The 6,205-nt window shown below is 50.3% G+C and overlaps 1 pseudogene; it reads right to left on the bottom strand.

The window, feature by feature from the left end:
• Positions 1-2: 2 nt before the first annotated feature.
• The window catches only part of LOC126494289 (2'-5'-oligoadenylate synthase 1A-like), a 10,695-nt pseudogene continuing 4,492 nt past the window's right edge, over positions 3-6,205 (bottom strand).

The raw sequence follows: 6,205 nt of genomic DNA, 5'->3' as shown, positions 1-6,205 counted from the left end.
GTCTACCTGGTTCCTCTGAGCTGACTGAGCACGTAGCTGGAGATGTATTGGTCTTGAAAGTCATAATACTTTGTCCAGTAGATTCGAAGCTGCCTATACTTGGTGACCAGTTCCAAGACTGTCTGGAAGCCCTGGGCTGTGTTGAACTCAGTGCCTCCACTCCCTTGTTCCCAGGCATAGACTGTGAGCAGCTCCAGGGCATACTGTGGGGGCAGCGGCTTCTTCAGCTTCTCCTTACACTGAGAAGAGAAAGGCAGTGAGAAGAACAGGGTTGTCAGCGGGGCGGTGGTGGCACACACCTTTAATCGCAGCACTCGCAGCACTCGGAGGCAGGCGGATCTCTGGGAGTTCAAGGCCAACCTGGTCTATAAGAGCTAGTTCCGGGACAGGCACCAAAGCTACAGAGAAACCCTGTCTCGAAAAAACAAAAACAAAAACAAAAAAAAAAAAAAAAGGGCTGTCAGCTGGTGTGGAGACCACTTCTCACGGGGTCAGTTCAGCTGCCACCTGATGTCATCACAGGTTTACTGACACACAGTCATACCCATCCTTGTAGATTCGGTCTATGTGCACTTCCATGCTATAGCCAAGGGCTGTGTGGTTGAGATGGAGACCGTGTGGTCCACAGAGACTGAGCATTTACCAGCAGGCACAGGAGGAATCATGACACCATGATTGACAGCCAGGGAGTGAGGGTAGGGGCGGGATAGTAATGGTGCTCACCATTGATGGTTTTATCACAGACTCTGAAATAACTGGGGAAAGGCTAGGGAGATGCCCTGTGGGTAAAGTGCCACCCTCTCCTTGCAAGGGTGAGAACCAGTTCTCAGATCCCAGGAAGCACATGACTGTCAGGCTTGTGAGGAACCCACTCCTCATCCCAGCCTAAGTGGATGGAAATGGGGGTCCCCAGGACTATATGACGATCCAGAACTGCTGATTCAGCACACTGTGGGCTCAAGTGTGAGACCCTGCCTGGACATAAAAGGTGGAGAGTGACTGAGGACCTGGCATCGCTCTCTGGTCTCCACATGCTTATGTACACACATGCACACCCATAGACAGGTGCTCCCAAGAGCAGGTATACATACACCGCACCAGATCTATCTCACATCTCCACATGCTTATGTACACACATGCACACCATAGACAGGTGCTCCCAAGAGCAGGTATACATATACCGCACCAGATCTATCTCACACACTATAAAATCTCCAGAAACATTGCAGGATGGGAATGTAAAGAAAGTATAGCTTGACACATCAGGAAAATCTAAGCCATAGAAAGTACCAATGCAGTAAAAAGACACTAGAAATCCATAAATGAGGTTTGGTGTGAGGGTGTGTATCTTTTATCCCAGCAATAGGAGGCAGAGGTAAGCAGAACTGTGGGTTCAAGGCCAGCCTGGTCTGCATAGTGAGTTCCAGGACATCAATAGCTTCCTAGTGAGACCCTGTCTCTAAATAATGCAAGAAAGAAAGAGAAATCCAGAGTGTACAATGACCAATGAATTAGCTGCAGCTGAAGAGTGAGTTAGCTGAACGGAAACTGGACTAGAAGAAACCATTCCTAACAACATGGGAAGCCCTCCTTCCTCCCAGGTCCTCCCTCCCTCCCTCCCTCTCCTACAGCATCTCCTCCCTGACTTCCCCTTCACCTCTCAGCTCTCTTTCCCTTCCCACCGCTCCTTCCCTCCCTCCTTGCTCCTCATCTTTCTTCCTCTTCATCACCCCCTCCATTCTCTGCCCTGTAAGATGGGGCCCACAGTGGCTGGACCAGATGCCATACCAGTCGGTACCAGTGCTTGACCAGGCGGATGAGACTCTTCAGCTTGGGTGGACGATGCTTCAGGAAGTTTCTCTGGAGCTAGGTGAAGCAGGTGGAGAACTCGCCTTCCTTCCTTAGGGAGGTGCACTCACGGATGAGGCTTCTGTAGATTTGGGGGTCAGGCTTGATGTAGTTGAGTTGACCTGTCAAGGAAGCTCCATTCAGCTAATAGCACAGCCCTTCTCTGTGGTGCTTTGGTCTACCTGGGGGGTGACAAGCTCATTGACTATGGAGTTCATTCAATAGTGTAGAGTTTTACCACAGCAAGCATCACTCCCCATTCCTCCATGTGTCGGCCCTCACCTCAGGACTGCATACACCTGGAAAGTTCCTTCCACCAGCTGGTCCTGGAGACAGTGGTGGGAGGAAACAGCACACTGAGGTCACACACAGGAGAGCTGCACGGTCATCTAAGAATGGCCAACCATGCCCTGGTGTCCAGCATCTTCTGCACAGTGTATGTCATATGTGTACACTCCTGCTTGTGTCGGAGTTTACTGCAGAGACATCTGTTGCATTTTCTGTCATATACCTCGTGCTTATGATGTCTCTGCCCTATTTGAGTCTGATGTATATGTTGTTTGTGTGTGTTTGAGAGAAAGTATACACATATGTTAAGAGGCCATGGGAAGACATAAGGTGTCTCCCTTTATAGTTTTTCACCTTCTTCCTTTGAGACAAGGTCTCTTTGTGGGCAAAGAGTTTGGCTGGCAACCAGCAGACCACAGAGATTCTCATGTCTCTGGCCATGTAAGCCTTGGTTAGAGGTCAATGTGTGGTCCTTTCTGTTTAGGTAAGTGTTGGTGATTTGAACTCAGGTCTTCATACTTATGTAGCAATTGCCTTTATCCACTGAGCTGTCTCCCCAGCCACTGTGTGTTTTCACTGGATGAGTTTCCGTTGTACCTAAATGAATATTATGTGGTTTTGTTTGTCCAGATCTTGAGAGTGATAGGGTGTGTGTGTGTGTGTGTGTGTTTATGTGTGTGTGTGTGTCCTGAGCTTGTAGAGTGGTTAGGCAGCAGGCTAGGGAACACATATGGCTGTGTGACTGTGTGGGGGTGCATGTGCACATCTGCGTAGACTAGACAGGCAGCAGGCTGTGTCTCAGGTGTGTGCACGTATGTGGCCACGGTTGTGGCAGACCTTACCATCAGGCTTTGATGCTGGCACATGGCAAAATCACTCTGTGATACTGGAACATGCCCATCACTCAGTGACCCAGGAGAGTTTCAGCTTCAAGGTCCACCACACAATGGGGCACCGACTAAGTCGTCTTGGGTAGAGTTGTGAATGAGGTCCTTTCTGGGGCTGTCACTCACTGTCATTTCCAAGGGGGTCCTTCTGTGGTGGCCCCCATTCCCTACTGGAAAGCTGCTGGGGCTGGGGAAGTCCATGACCAAAACAGGCTCCTGGGGAGTCACCTCCCAGCTCATCTCTGGGTTACTGCCTTTGCGCCCCTTCCCTTCAGCTGGTATCTAAGCCTCTTGTGTTTTCTGCAGCGTGCTGCCCTGCTCCTACTCCCAGGCTGGCCTCGCATTCTCTGCTGCCTGAGACTCTGTGTTGTTTATATGGCTCTCCTAAGCCAAGGGCAAGTGACCTTAATAGGAGCAGATCACACAGTGGCCATCAAGGGGAGCTGGGTCTCCCCAAATGTAAAGTCTCAACTATCCTTTAAGCTCCCCAAGTCCCCACTGTGCTTTCAGGGAGTGTTTTTGGGTAGAGTTGGCCAATTTGTAATTTACACACACAGGTCTCAGCACAGGGCTGAAGTCCCCTTCTCTTTGACAGAAGATTAAACAGATGTTAATTCTTATCTAAACCTCGGTCCCACTTTAAGAATCTCAGAATTTCCACACATCCACGAAGAGAGCTGACCACTGTGCAGGTGCTCTGTTGGATGCTCCTAAGGCTGTGGAGAAGGCTCCCTTAAAGGGATGGATAGGCAAACAGAAGTACCCAAAATCAGATTCCCAGCACCCACATAAATTCTGAGGTGGGGTCAACACCTGAAATCCCGTTGCTGGGAAGATGGAGACAAGAGGACCCCTCAGGCACATTATGTGACAAGATCAGCTGACCCCAGGGCAAAGGTCAACTATCTCAAACAAAGAGACAAACAAACCAAGCTGTCTTGTAGGGAGTGGAGGAAGCCTGAGTGAAGACCTGAATATATCTGAATCTATTTGTTTACAGCCTAAGTCCTCTCCTACAAAAACCAACTACACACCAGCCACCCCCTCCCTCACCCTGTGCTGTACCTAATAAACATGCCTAGGCACCAGGCTGCCCGAGGTTGTGGTTGCAGCTCCATCAGAGCTCACACCCCACTGACTCCAGCTGCATACTGCCAGAGCCACCAAGGTGGGCCAGCAAATTCCAGGTCAGCTTCTCAACAAAAGCAGCTCCTAAGTAACCGACATCCAAGACTGGCCTCTGGTCTTTACACACACCTGCAAACATGTGCATAGATCTACACACATGTGGACATCCCCACACATGCACACACACACACACACACACACACACACACACACACACGACAAAAATGAGAGAGAGGATGGAAGGGGCGCTGAGGCTCTGACTGCCTTACCCAGGACATCATAGGCTGGCAGCACATCAAACTGCACCTCCTGTTGAAGTCGGGGAGAGCTCAGTGTGAAGCTGAGTGCCCGGGGGTTGGGCCACCATGAACTCTGAATCTCAAACTTCACTCTAATACGTTCCTCACGCTGCAATGCATACAGCTGTTCCCGAATTTCCGCGTCGGTTTAACTGGTCCTCGAAGCTGGAGAAATTGTTAAGGAACACCACCAGATCGGCGTCTGACCTGCCCTTGAGAGCTGTGCCTTTTCCCGAGGAGCCGCCCTGAAAGACAACGATGAGAATGACAGGCGACAGGCAGAGCCATGGCCAGCATTCCAGGCCCTCAGCAGCCTAGGGGTCCACCACCCAGGGAAATGGTTGCGCGGGGAGAGAGCCGGCACATGCGCTGTAGAATACTAGTCAGCCCCGAGCATGAAATCAGGATCTATGTAGGAAAATAGATGGTTCAGGATCTCCTCATGGTAGGAGAGAGAAGCAGACTCAGAATGACAGACATCAGTGTTTATCTCTGGAGTCTAGATTTAAATATGGCTGGGGGGGAGGGAGGGAGGGAGGGAGAGTATGTGCGGGAGGCACAGGAGGGGTCTAAATCTAGTAAGGAGCAAGAATGGGTCATGAAAAAAGACAAAATTGCACATTTTCTCCGTGTGGAATCCAGATTTAGCTGCACACACACATGCGACATGAAATCAGAGGGGGACAATAGGGGAGGTCAGCGTGGGAGTAAAGGGCGGGATGGCGGTGTGCCAGAGGAGACTGAGCAAACACAGACATATGAGACTGTTGTCCCGATCCCCACTACTACAGAATGTTGAAGGAGTGCACTAAAGGCACACCACACGCTTGCGTGAAGGTAGCCTGCACCAGTTTTCAGAGGTCACAGAATAAAATCCGAAATTAAGAGAACTGAATTCACGAAGAGATCATTTTTGAGACAATAATGGTACTGGAAGAGCCTCCTGCAATCTGCCCCTGGGGACCCGACAGAGTGCACACCCAGTACCTTGTCCCTTTAAAAGTCAGAACTCAGCCTACTTCTCTGTTTCTTCTTCCTCTTTCTCTCTATCTCTGCATATCTGTCTCTCTCTCCTTTTTGCTCTTCCCATGAGTACTCTGTGCTCCCTTACTCTTTTCCCTCTCTCTTCCCTTCCCTGACTCCCTTCCCTTGCTCCAAAAAAACTCCCCACATAAGCTCTGTCTGCATGGTATGTCTGTCTCATGTGGCCTCTAGGCCTGCAAAGGTCCTATCTCCCGCCATTACATAACATTGGTGCCACATGACTCAGCTGGCTCTCCTGGCATTTCCTCCTGCCTGCTGGCAGTCTGAGGAGCAACGGGACCCTGGGGCCCTGAAGCCCAGTCACTTTTACAACTAAGGATTCCTGGAAATCCCACATCCAACATCAGCACATCTGGAAAGCCCTCTTTCTCTGGCCATGCTTCCATGAATGGGGATTCATCTTGGGACCGTGGTTTCTCGCCTTTTGGCCCTGTTCAAAAATCCAATACCAGGCAGCCATGTGTCTTTCAGGTTCAAGCCTTCTGGTACCTGTTCCTACTAGACGACATAGAACAGCACGTGCCCCCATAGTCCCCGGACCTTGTGGTGACAACCCAAGGCCAGCCTGTGTTACAGTCCAGGCTGAATTTCTGGAACTCTAGAGTACAGCCCTAGACCTTCTACCTCACTCATAGAAAATGTGCCTATCTCAATACCCAACTCAGATATTAATCCAAATGGCCAATTACTGGCGCTCCAGGTCCTGATATT

Source organism: Alexandromys fortis, unplaced genomic scaffold (assembly GCF_014885135.2).
Source record: "Alexandromys fortis isolate MF-2015 unplaced genomic scaffold, M_Fortis_MF-2015_v1.1 scaffold_382, whole genome shotgun sequence".
Lineage (NCBI taxonomy): Eukaryota > Metazoa > Chordata > Mammalia > Rodentia > Cricetidae > Alexandromys > Alexandromys fortis.
Note: the sequence above shows the minus strand (reverse complement) of the source record. Positions and strands in the feature narration are given on the sequence as shown.